The sequence below is a fragment of the Lepisma saccharinum genome, chromosome 24 (genome assembly GCF_977018435.1).
Source record: "Lepisma saccharinum chromosome 24, izLepSacc3.1, whole genome shotgun sequence".
Lineage (NCBI taxonomy): Eukaryota > Metazoa > Arthropoda > Insecta > Zygentoma > Lepismatidae > Lepisma > Lepisma saccharinum.
This window is the reverse complement of record NC_139252.1, coordinates 5787686-5802134: the sequence shown is the minus strand read 5'-3', so window position 1 is coordinate 5802134 and position 14449 is coordinate 5787686.

Sequence of the window (14449 nt, the reverse complement as noted above, 5' to 3'; positions counted from 1 at the left end):
TCTGTCAAGTATAAGAATATTGAGTATAGATTGAAGGAAAATATTATTTCTGTGTCTGTATCTAATATCTATCCTCATAACAATCACCTATCCATGATTTGAATCCTGTTCCCAATAACAACATCACCGCACAGCTCTGTCAGGTATAGGGATAATGAGTATAGATTTATGGAAAATATTATTTCCGTATCTGTATCTAATATCTATCTTCATGACAATCACCTATCCATGATTTGAATCCTGTTCCCAATAACAACATCACCGCACAGCTCTGTCAGGTATAAGAATATTGAGTATAGATTTATGGAAAATATTATTTCTGTGTCTGTGTCTAATATCTATCCTCATAACAATCCCCTATCCATGATTTGAAGCTTGTTTCCAATAACAACCTCACCGCACAGCTCTGTCAGGTATAGGGATATTATAAATTTATTGATAAATATTATTTCTGTGTCTGTGTCTAATATCTATCCTCATGGCAATCACCTATCCATGATGTGGATCCTGTTCCCAATAACAGCATCACAGCACAGTTCTATTAAATATAAAAATATTATAAATTTATTGATACTGTGTTTGTGTCTAATAAGATATTGAATATCTATCTTCATGGCAATCACTTCTCTATAATAATTCCAAAGCTCTATATCTGTGTGAGATTTGAAGCTTGTTCCCAATAACAGCATCACTGCACGGTATAGGATATTGAGTATAAATTTATGGAAACTACAGCTCTGTTAAAAAATATTATCTAGATATTATTTCCGTGTCTGTATCTGTGTAATTGAATATTGTACCTAAGTTCCAATTCCCAATAATAATATTATTGCACAGCTCTGTCATGTAAAAAAATATTGAGTATCTATCTTCATGGCAATCACCTATCCATAATAATTCCAAGGCTCTGTATCTGTGTAGGATTTGAATCCTGTTCCCAATAACAACATCACTGCACAGCTCTGTTAGGTTTAGGGACTAGATATTCATCATCACAACATGCAGCAGAGCTGTTCATAATTGATAAGATATAATTATACTCAGAACAAACCTCTATAAGATATGACAACCTGCAACAATTTGGAAGTATGAGATGTTTTATTGATTTTATGTTTCTGTATTTTTCAAGCTCTGCTGTTACAAACACTTCAGTCTTGTCCCTGTATATGTACTCAGCAACATATGGGCCATCACTGTAATAATATCTGCCACATGTTCTGTGATTATATGCTCTAACAACTTCATAATCTAAACAAAAAATAAACCTGAAAACATATCTGTAGTCTTATAATAATTATTTTTATCGGTGATACGAACATTGTCAATTCTAACAAGTTTAATTTTCAATATGCTCTTCACATCAGTGCAACAAATTTTTGCAGATTCAATATTGGGCACCTGCTCACATCTGTAATTGTTTTATTGTCATCCTGGAAATACATGCACATCATCAGGTATTCATATTGAATATTTGAGCACAGCCTGGGTAATAGGGGAACAATATTATATTTTTCATCATCTTCTATTATCCAAATTGTAAAATGTATTATATTTGCTTAATTTGTAGATAAACATCTTATGGCCTGTTTCTGGTGCACAGGGTCAAGTTCCTGATCTAGGAAATTGCAAAATTTGGCCTTGCAATCTAAGTTATACAGGGCAATCACACAAATATTTCCAATCAATTTTGTTAGGAAATATTGATGACTGTGCAGAAGAAGTATCTATATGTTTATGTGTGAAGTATTGCATGCTATATTCTCTATGGCATTTGGGGCATATTTTTGTGAGTATTCTGCTTTTATCTGGACTACAATTCTTTTGGTGCTTAACCCAATTGGGGCTGGATATATTCTTATTGCTTTGATTACAATATTTTTGATTCGGCATTTTTGTTGTTGTTTATTATATACAATTTCTTGGGATTCAAATCAAAATTCTATGCTTAATAAAAAATATCAGTTGGGTTCAGCAGTGTGATTTGTATATTTCTTGTGTGTGTGTGTGTGTGTATGTGTGTTAATATTTTTGGCTTTGGTATTTATATAAAATTTCTTGGGGTCCAAATCAAAATTCTATGCTTTTTATGACAGGTTGTAAAGCTAATAGCCTACAAGTGGAAAAAAAGAATAAATATTCATTCACACTGACCTAGCACAAATACCTGCACGGACATGCATGTCTAGAATGGCAATGACCTAGCTCTGTGTTATGTATTGATTTTTGTATAACAGGCTGGGACAGATATAAGCCTGACTCTAAATAAGAGTGGATTACAACAAACAAGCTGGATGTAACAAATATCAGTCAAAATATTGTTCAATATAGCAGAAATATATTTAATATGAATTAAACCAAACAGGCCTGTAAGTATGAGAAGCACTGTAACAACACATCTGTTCTCCTCAACCACTCTCACAATACTGGCTGATGCAATTTTGTTTGCACGCAAAGCTTCAATACTCGGGAATTTCTGTAAGTACTGACGCAGAGAAGAACCACTTGAAACATGCAAAGCAAAAATCAATACTACCGTGTCGGGAATTGTACACACTGACACAGAGGAGAATTACTTGAAACATGCAAACATATAATATAAGAAATAAGAGGATCACAGAGCAATTCTAGAGGGGCTCTGCATCTTACATTGTTTTAATATTAGATAAACAAATTGAACCTGGTATCCAATTAAACTTAAACCAGAAGTAAATATGTATGGGTGGGTATGGGTTTTAGCTTAATTTTAAGTGTAGCCAAAAAAAATATCAATTTTTGACAAGTTTATGGACAAAAATCTGGCTGATGCAATTTTTGTAAGTATGGGCAAATCAATCTGAGGGGGCTCATCATTTCTCAGGAAATTCTCGAGGGCATTTTTACAAAAATCTTGGATTAGACAGGGTTCCACACTTGAGCAAAAAGCTGATATGCTCATGTTGAGCTAGTTTTAAGTGTAGACAAATCTGCTTGAGGGGGGCTCATCATTTATCGAGCTGGTTATATAGCCAATACAACTACTTTTATATTTTTTTCGTTTTTTGTAAGTATATCATGAGATATATTGAACATGGAGATCAGAAATTTTAACCGGATACAGGCACAAACACATGTGATATTCAATCAAACCTTACCGGATTTGGTTTACCTCCGAATAGCGAGTTGGAGGTAAATGGCGAAAAGTAAAATTCACACGTGGACAGGCAAAATACTAGTCAAGTCACAAGAAACAACAGTTAGTTTTATAGAACAATGATGTATTAATGTAGTAAAGCCATATAAAAACAACAGCCAAATTACACGGAAGATTCCACATTAGAAATAACTATTTATCATGAAAGTCCGCGACACTAAAAATTTCACGCAACCGTTTCTGATCCGTCCTCCATTGACACTCGAGTGTTGTCAGATCCTAATCCAAGTTCTTTTCTCTCTTTACAACTACGATATTACTAAGACAAAAAGTAATATACCTTATCTGGTTATAAATTAATTTGAATGATGGGCCGAAACAATCCTAAATTGTTGTTGTATTCCAATAGATAGTATTTGATCAAACAAGTAATGTGCTGACTATAGCTCGGGAGATAATGCTTCTTTTATGAATTTGCCTCCCCGATATCGTAGTGGTAGAGTCCTAGCCTTGTATTCAAGGGGTCCCGGATTCGACACACGATGAAAGCACATAGTGGTTCGGATCCCACTTTAACTGTAGGTCCAATCCCAATTAGTCTTACTGTTCACAAAGTGGACTTAAAACACCAAATCAATCCAATCCAATCTTTCCTGAGCATACACAAAAATGCTAAACCAAATATCAGTTCGTTTGCCTTCAGCTAGAACCAGAAAGCATTATTTATTTGCGCTTTTCATCCATCTTTTATTTTATGTCATTTTGAGTAGATTTTACTCTTTTGTTAAATTTTACTTAATTTTTCTCCTCCCTTGTTTTATTCGTGAATTTTAAATGCATTTGCTAGCTTAACTTGTAGATTTAAATTTCCTGACAGGCTCCATTTACCAAATTCGTAATTAAACGAATATATGATCAACGGATAACCACAAAGATCATATTCAAGTTTGCCAATGCATTAAATAATTAATTGTAAAACATTTATTTCTCCTACACCAAACTTAAGATACGTTGTGTGAAACATACATTGAGATCCTTTGCTAGCCTCTGTTATATCTTTAATATGTGCTTGTAAAATAAAATTAGTCAGTTAATTAAAGAAGATGTATTCTTATGTACATCAAACACAAATATATTTCAGTTGCTGGCCGTCTACTGTATCGTGGAAGATTCAATCTCATAGGAGGTGAACGATCTATACAAGAAAATATTTGCTCTGCATGTTATGTAAGTTTGAAATGAAAATAAAGAAAACAAAATTAACACTTAACTGCTTTTATCGCTTTGCTAGTTTTTGTAGTATAAACCACCAAACACCGAATTATTCAACAACTTTATTTTAATTTATTTAAAAACAACAAGCTTTCATTTTGAACGCGAAAAGTTTTTAGATTATTTAAAAAAAAATATTTATAGGTTATTGTACAAGTTATCAACATACCCGCCCTAGCTATTACTAATATATTCTTCTTATTTGATTCCCCCGTCAGTCACGTACAACCTTGGTGACAATGAAGTTCGACCAGAAAGGAATACGTGATTAAATGCACAGAGGCATAGGCGGTGGAATGGGTGACCCGCAGAAGTGACGCATGTGTGTAAGAGGAGGCGTGTGAGCAGGCAAGAATCGTGATCCCAGCATGTTGCACCCAAGGTCACGTAAAGAACGAAAACGGGGAACTATACGCGTGACATTGAACTTCGACCAGGCACCAGACCCATACCGAAAATTCCAGATAGTGGCGCATTCGACGGAGGCATGACGTCACGGACACGATAAGGGAGTCCGCCGTATATAAGCGCGTGGTGTGCACCGAGGAACCGCAGTGCATCATCACCATGGCCAGGGGCAAACCTATTGACAACACCGTGAGGAGAAGAGTGGTGGAGTTGCAACGGGATGGACTCAATGAACGGGAAATAGGGCGCCAACTGAACTTACCCAAGTCAACCGTCCACTGCATCATCAAACACCACCAAATACGGGTACTACAGAGCCAGGTAAGGCCCCCTGTCGAAAACGCCTGCTGAGCGTGCGTGACCTACGGATATTTAGGGGCTATATCCAGACCAACAATCATGTTTCTGTGGCCGAATTACGACTGTGGACTCGAGAACGCTTTCACATTGAATTGTCAACCAGAACCATTCGCCGTTACCTACAGCGATGCGGTTACCGAGTGTACAAGGCGAAATGTAAACCCTTCCTTTCCATTTTGAACAAAGGAAATCGACTACGGAGGGCACGAATGTACCGGGGATGGACATTTCGGCAGTGGAACAGGGTTTTGTGGACGGACGAATTTATTTTCAATGTTGTGTACGAGAAAATACGGAAAACAGTCATTTGTCGGAAGGAGGAACAGAATGAAGCAAAATGTTATGCACGTCGGGTACAGAAACCTGCGTCAGTGATGGTATGGGGATGCATGACTGCATCTGGGGTTGGCCCACTACACGTCTGTGAGGGCATTATGAATGCACACGCCTATACACGCATACTGGAGCGGCATCTTCCCACAGTGCGAAGCCACCTGTTCCACAGGCGGCGTCTCATCATTCAACACAACAATGCCAGGCCGAATACAGCGCGGCTGACAAGAGAATGGTTGACTCGCCATCACGTGCGAACTCTGCCATGGCCACCATCGATTCCCGACCTCTTGCCCATTGAGAATGTGTGGCGTGTTCTTAAGCGATGTGTGCAACAGAGGGGACCCACGACAGTGGCTGCTCTTATCGCCTGCCTGCAGGAGGAATGGCACCGCATCGATGTTGAATACCTTGAACGACTCGTCCGCAGCATGCCCCGACGCATTACCACAGTTATTCGCCGAAGGGGCGGCGTCACACCATGGTAAACAGGATCCCCTCTAACAGTGGTCGAACTTCAATGTCACGTGTAGATAGACGAAAATGTTTTATTTTGTGTGGACACCATACATTGCTGCTGTGCAGCGGAAATTTATGTTTTCCTTTGTTCCATGTAGCCTCCTGAATAAAATATGTTCAGCATATGCATGTGTTCTCCTTCTTTCACAACGCACTCCTATATTTGTGACTGGTCGAACTTCATTGTCACTAAGGTTGTAGTATCTGATTGTCTACGTTAAATTAGATAGCTGTCTGAAATTTAAGGACTTCCAAGTCTTGTAAAAAATCAACGTCATTTCCATGAATCTATAGATATATTTCGTGAAACGCATTTCTTCTTTTTGCCAGGGTTAAGTATTGATCTTTCGACCTCTGTCATACAAGTCGAGCACGTTAACACTACACCAGAGATGCCACTAGTACTGAACGTAAAGTTCAAACAATGACAATCCTACACCTATTTAACAAATTTTCGGATCCGTATTTCTCAAATCAAGTAAAACGAAATTTTAAAAATCCACCTTCATTTCTGAGATGATTTTCTCTCTCCCACTCGTGAGATCGAAAAGCCTTGTTCTTGGCTTCTCTTCGTTCTCCAAAGTTTCTCAGAAATTCGAACTTGTTAACACACGAACGCACTACTTGCACATCCGTAAGTAATTCACACCACGTTTTACACAACTTATAGTGTTTACGAATACTAGATTTTGTTAAACTAAAAGACCTAGATAGTTGAAATTTACATTTTTTACTACATGTTGAGTACAAGTGATTGCTGTGGTGTAGTGGTATCGTGTCTAACAGCGGTCATAAGTTCGAATCCCATCGTCAAGAAAAATTATTTCGGATGGCTGAATGTATACATCATTCGCCTCCTTTGAAAATGGATCTTCGACGATATAATAGACGGCCATCAACTGAAATATATTTGTTTTTGTTGTACATAAGATTATATCTTATTTAAAATTGTGACAAATTCTATTTTGAAAGCACAGATTAAAGCGAAAACAGAGGCTAGCAAGGCATGTCAAAGTATGGTTCACACACCGTATTTTAAGTTTGGTGTAGGAGAAATAAATGTATCACAATTAAATATTTAATGAATTGAGAAACTTGAATATGATATTTGTTCTTTTCCCTTGACCATATATTCGTTTAATGACGAACTTGCTAAAAGAACCCTGTGAGGAAATTTAAAGCTACAAGTTAAGCTAGCAAATCACTTAAAATTCACGAAACAACAAGGGAGGAGAAAAATAAGCCATAAAATTAAGTAAAATGTAAAATCAAAGGCAAAAACTACTGAAAATTACCTAAAAGCTAATGGAAGGCTGATAAACGCAAAAAAAAATAATGTTTTCTGGTTCCAGCTGATGAACGTACTGATATTGAGTGTAGCATTGATGTGTAGGCTCACAAAAGAAGATGATTCTTTATTATCTTCCGAGCCATAGTAAGCACATTCCTCGTTTAACCAAATATTATCTGTTGGAATACAACAACAATTTTGGTATGTTTCTATCCAAGTTGATGAATGTTCGTGCCAAAAAGAAGAAACAAATACATTGAGCTTCTGGAAACATTCGTGGATTTCAACACTGAATTATTTTTGCAAACTTTCTGAAACAAAATCATTCAAATTAATTTCTAAACTCCATGCTCAATGTATCTGATTTCATACTTAGAAGAAAAATAAGGAAAAAAATTGAAGAGCTTTTGATTTGAACTCGCGACCCTTAATTCTTAAGGAAAATATTTGTGAGGCGAGTATTTTACTAATACTCTACAACATTGCTTGTAGCAAATGCCTTGAAACATGTTGATGATTTTACAAGCTACCATTTTTCTATGCGACGAAAACATTTTTCTTGCAAATTGCGAGCTATTTAAATTTCGCTCATTGCACAGCACTTTGCAAGGTGGTGTTATATTTTATTTGCATAAACTATTCGTAATTATGTCCTTTCTATATTCAAACTTAACAGCAAGTTCCTCCAGGTGTAGTGAAGTGTTTCCAACCTCACAACAGTTTCTCTGATAAGTTTTTTAACATACCCAATCGCAAGTATTCTCTTAAATTATTCCTCATACTTGAGTTTTCTGTTTGGTTTTATATTAATATGTTGGGCGGATATATTTTATAACTCCATATTATGAAAAATAATGTAAATCTTTCACCACATGGATTCTCGCCTATAAGAGGGATCTCCAGTAAAGTTGGCTACTTTCTGCTTTTTCTCAAGAGCTATGTTGCCAAATTAATGATTTCTTAACTTATAAAACTTGCAGGGCGGTCATGTATGATTTGGAGAAGTGTACCTATGAACATAATAGTCTATAGCGATATTTGTACGGAGGAGAAGGTCCTTCGAAAAAAAATGATCGAAATGCCGCGCATGTGGATAAATACAGCTTTCTTACATGGAGAAGAACAAATAAAGAAACTTACATCAGAACAACAATGCCAACACAAGATACTAGACATTGAGAATTTTGTAAAAAAAATTGTTTCAAATTTTGACAAAGTTCGCCACCATAATCATCATACAGGAGATTTCATTGCCACACTTGTTAAAGAATGTAATTTGAAAATCAAGTAACGTTACTTCCTTCCAGTGTTGATTAATAATTTACAAAATTTGGATGCATATCTGTTCAACAAAAAACTTGGATGCGATAAAGAAATAATTAACATCATACCACGTAGCAATGAAACATATGTTTGCATAGAAAGGAATGTAAGATTGGATAATATAAAATTGGTTACTCTAAAGTTCCTGAAATCTTACCAGTTTCTGTCAAGCAGCTTGGATTCTCTAGCAGAGCAATTAGAAAATAATGAACATGTACGTACACACAATGCAATATTTCGGTAGTAAGTATTTATCATTGATAAAACAGAAATGTTTTGTATTAAAATGTTTAAAAAAATGTAAACCAAAAACACCAAATGTGTGAATCGTACAAGTACTGCCAAACTTAGAATATAAGATTCAAACGATGTGTTTTTGAAGACAAATCGAAAATGATGACAGAGTATCGAATTACCAGCGAGCACCATCTCTTCCACAACACTGTGATGAATAAATTGACACTCGATAGAAACGATAATACATTTGAAATACTAGATTGTAATATTCACACTTTAGAGTGCGGACATTATAATTCAAGTAATCGTATCATTCTAAAGAATGATGGGATCAGAACCAGTCACTTTGCAATTAATTGCTGGGTGATGTAAGCTATTCATCATTCATCCTCTGATGAGAGCACTCGTCATTGCCATGACGAGTTAACGCTTGGCAATACGAAATATACAAATAAGTTTTAGGAACTAAACTGCTAGAAAAGACAATGGTCACTCGTTGGGATTTCTGAAGCTTTGAACCTGAATCATGGCTGGGTCTTGGGATAGTTACCTGAATATCTGATGTATGAAGATAATTACGATGAATAAAAATATACTAAGTCCTCTGTTGGCTTCTCTCTCGTTTGACCAGAGCGTCGTCTCACTTCTGCTCCACTGCTCTCCTAACCTCTTCTCCCTTCTCAATTCCAATCCCAAGTCCGTCACCTCTCAGCTTGTCTTCCCTCTATATCCCTAGGCCATGGAGCTCTTCCTCCATGCCGAATCGTGTTTTTAATTGCCACTGTGCAACCCGCTGACTCCATAGGCAGAAAAATCTACCTGTTTCCTGAATTGCTCAGGAGGTTTGCATAGTACAACACTGTGCATTGTTTACATGCCTCAAAGGCTGAGACAACTAAGAAAAAACAAGTGAATGACCAGGTCAACATGAAGCATTCAGAGATGCTTTTATAAAATAAACATATAATCTTATGGATTGATACGTAATCAATGGAATTCATGAATTAAATAATTCTTAAAATTCTTCTGTAATACGTTCATCTTTTACATCGTACAGAAATGATTTTCAAGATGTTACCTTTGTATTTGAGGCCATAGTTTGATTCATATTGTACCACAGGCATGCGCAATTCCATAAACTTGATCACACATTTGCTGCTTCGGTTAACGAAGCTTTTTTGGCTGTTCCATCTGCATTCAATGTTTTTTAACTGATGAGAATATTGTTATCTCTGGGTATTTTGCGAAACGTAATGGACAAGCTGTCCTGTTTGGCTTCAGGAAGCAAGCTACGGAAGTGCCCGTCCAGCCTACTTCGTCGTTGTCGTCGAGCTTAACAACTTATATCTCTGTTTTGTTTAGAGATAGGGATCGCAGTTTTTTTATTCTAGGTGCCAGAACATAGTGGTTTTGACTGTAAGTTTGCTTACGGTATTGTGGGTGTCCCCAGTAAGCTGGCGTGCAATTCCCCTCTCCCCCATCTTGAGCATAACTCTGATATGTACTTCCTGTTTCGCGAAGAGTCGAGAACCTTCCACAGCTGTTTGTACTATATTGCATCAGATATTACATTGCAAGAGTGAGTTGGCGGTGTATATAAAGACTAGTCTCGCACATGGACACGAATATAACGCCATAATAATTAGCTGGTGAACAAAATTATTGCATATCTTAAAATATTGATAAAATGGATATTTACTGCACTGTGCTTTCTAGCGAAGTATTCCTGTAAACCATATTGTTTGTAAATGTTGGAAGCGAAAAGCTCAGTACCCGGCCCCTCAGGGATAAATATGTCATCACGGACAGAAAACAAGAGACACTTTGTGTTTACGTCACAAAAGCATTGTCATATGGACTGACGATTATTTTATTTTAAAACAGACATAGTTATGAGTTATAACCTGTACTGCCATGCAATATAAAAAGTCTCTCGTGTTTCTGCTTATTTCAATGTCACCGAGAGTGATATGCAACGTGCATGCAAAGATGATAGGAAGACCATAACGAATAATTCACATTTCGATTTCAATATTTTCGCTAGTCACGATTCACCTGCTATCTAGAAGGACACTGGACGCTAATTTTTCAAGATGGCTAAAAGCAAGAGAAGGAGAGAAATGTTACCTTTTACCTCCGTGTGATGAAAATAGTTTTACATGCGTATGTCTGTATCTTGATGCGAAAGTAATTTCCTCTGCTTGAATCTTCATCACGACTTTGAGTTTTCAGTATTGCTGAATACATGGCAAATTTCTCACTTTATTCCAAGACTTCCTCCATGAACATGAACAATGTGTTGTGCTTTCAGGTACCTCTTCAAACTTTCTTCCCGTTTTGTCTGGAGTTTCTCAGGGGATGTCTTAGGGCCGCTCCTATTCCTTCTGTACATGGATGACATCCCTGAAAAACTATACGCCCTCCCTATCAATATACTTTTGTTTGCGGATGACTGTAAACTCTTTAAGGAGATCTCATCTCATCATGACATGATGATTCTTCAAAATGCTCTCACAGAACTTGTTAAGTGGTGTCGTCAGTGGAATTTAGAACTAAACCCTCAGAAATGCTAATTCCTTACTTATTCCCTAAAAAAGAACAAAGTGGTGTCTACTTATTCTATTGAAAACAATCCAAACCAAAGCGTTTCCACCCAAAAGGACGTAGGTATTATCATGGATGAAAAACTCAGTTTTAATTATCATATTATTGCTACCACTAACAAAGCCATTCGCCTTCTCGGTAGTTTATACAGATTTAGCGAAATTCAAAACCCATCATCTCTTGCTTTATTCTTTAAATTTTTCATCTCGCCCATCCTCAAATACTGTTCCCCAATTTGGGCAATGGCCTCAAAACCGATCTCACCAGAATAGATTCTGTACTCAGTTTCTTTCTTGAAATTGTTCGCCATAGAATACCTCCCTTTCGACAAGTATCCAAATCAGACAGCATGGCTGCTCTGAATATTCAAACCCCTTACTTTCGTCGTTATCTAGCTGACATGAATTTTTTATACAAGATAATAAATGGCAAAATCAAAACAGATCTCCTAATCAGTTAATTCACACTTAGGGTACCCCAAAAGCAAACACGCAAACTGAAACTCTTCAACAACTCAAACACTAGGCTATCCCTTCTACAATGATCCTTGGTTTACAGGCTAACATAAATTTACAACAGACTTCCCCTGAATGTAAATATTTCCTTCCAAAACATAATTTTTGTATATAACTGACCAAGTACATGTAAATCTTCCCACCTTGTTATTGTTTTTATCTTATGTTATTTTACGTTTGTACTTTCTGTTGTTTCAGTGTGAAATAGCGAAATAGGACTGTACTGAAACCCTGAGTAAAGAAATAAATAAATAAATATCACCCAACTGTTATGAATTGCGTATAAATTGGCTTGTTAACGGTCTAGTGGCGAAGTTGGAAACAAAGAGGGGACAGCGGGAGCGTTCACATCATACAAGTGCTCCTGGTATCTAAAGAAAAGTACCTTTACAGAAAAGGAAATGGAGTGTTAGATATGGAAAGATGTTATACCCTAATGAACGGGAGTCCCGAGCATTTTCCAATCCTTATCCTCGCGTTCAGACAACGAGAAAAACAAACTTTACACATGGGGGTGGAGGGTGTGACTATTTCCAACAGTCCCAATAAGGTATTGTCCATCGATGTTAAAACTTTTGGGTTTTCTGAATAGAAGTACATATTAGTGTTGCAATACTTTTGCTTCTGCACGTTCATCTCCACTCTCCAGATGGGATCAGAGCTTTTTTTGGACAAGTTTGGGGGGTGCAAATTTAATGGCATCCAAAATCAATGTATTTACTAAAACTTTTGTTCACATCAAAATGAAAAAAATGATTTTTCTCCACTAATCACTGGATCACTTTTTTTGTATTGTAAAGCCTGGGGAGCAGTGTCTCATTGTATAGTCTTCCAACATTGGGGCGTACATTTCTACTTCTTCTTGTATGCAAAATATAGTTAACTTTTCTTATGCTGCTGTGTTTAAATACTAAACCAAATCTCATTACATAACTTTGAATTGTAGTTGTTAATTCGATCTATATTATATTATGGCTTTAGGTTATGAGCAGGAGAATTTTAAAAATGTTTTGTTTCTCTAACCTTTGGCCTGTAGATTTGATTTGTTGGCAACAGAATCAGAAAATGGGACCATGTTATTATATACTGATATAGGTGTACGGTAATCATAACAATTTTCTAGTAAAAAAAAATAAAGAAAAGCAATGGTGGTGGACTTGTCTGTGTTGGGTTTTGTTAACAACTTTACAGCTGTAACCGCACAACTCATCGAGTACAAGACAACAATGTTAGGAAGTGTGTGCATGGTGTGACTGACCCAAAAATTCGCAATTATTTAATTTATTATGTTTTGTTTAATTTTGTGCTTAATACGCATGATGATATATTTATGTTATCAATTTCTGTTTTGTTATATTTTGGAAAACGTTGTTGCATTAATATGATGTATAATTAATTATTATCACATTCTTGATAATGTATAATTACGATGTATACATTTCTATGTACATTTTTGACCATAGCAACGGATAAGAAACAAAACACAGTTGATCAATAAGTCATAAAATATATGGACATTTTAAAATAGTGACGTCCGAGTTTCATTGAATGTATCAAAATCCTAATTGTTATTTTCGTAAAGTGAATACTAGGATGCTTCGTTAAATTTCAAGTAAAAGGCTTGCTTCAATGGCCCCAAGAATAAAATCGCTAATGTGATATGAATCCCCTTCATTTGTGCGTATTTGGATATGCGAAAGTGAGGTTCTTTAAATAATCGATAATAACAATCACAAAAACACTTTGCAACGGTATGGAGAGAGCTCACGACTTCAAACGTCAGACGATTTTTGTTAATTTGAAAAAGCCCAGGGCGTACGGAGATCACTACGAAAATTGTAGAAAAAAGAAGAAGCGAGGCTATGTTGGCTAATAGCAACGATAAGGAGGAATAAAGGTTATTTTGATGAAATTGACGAAGTGGGTCAGTTAGAAAACACACGTCTGCTTTGAAGTGAGTAGTGTAAACCTATTGTTTCTACGCAATCCTTGTAGGTGTGCCTAGTATTTAACCTCAGTTTTGACATATTTTGATGATTTTTTTATAGATTTTATTGCGTTCGACGATGTTCTAGCCTTATTTTTTGCTCAATCTCATTTTGGAGCCTCATCTTTGTAGGTATGCCATGAACTTGCGTGATATAACTTAACCTATTCACTTTTTTTTACAGCCTTTTACGGGTTAAAATAACCTGCAATGTGTAAAGTGATTGTTTCTATGTTATCCTTGTAGGTGGGCTCTCAGCGTAAACAGCTACGATGTATTTGGGGGCCTCATTTTTTTTGTAGGTGGGGGTCCTCAGCGTAAACGGCTACGATGTATTTTTTATGATGTGCGAGCCCCTTTTCACGATGCATGTCGTGGCCCTTTTTCAATGGGTTCAATGTCTCGCTAGTTTTGGAGGCCACAGTGGGGGCTCGCAGTTACAGAAATCGTCGATCAATAGCAGATAAAGC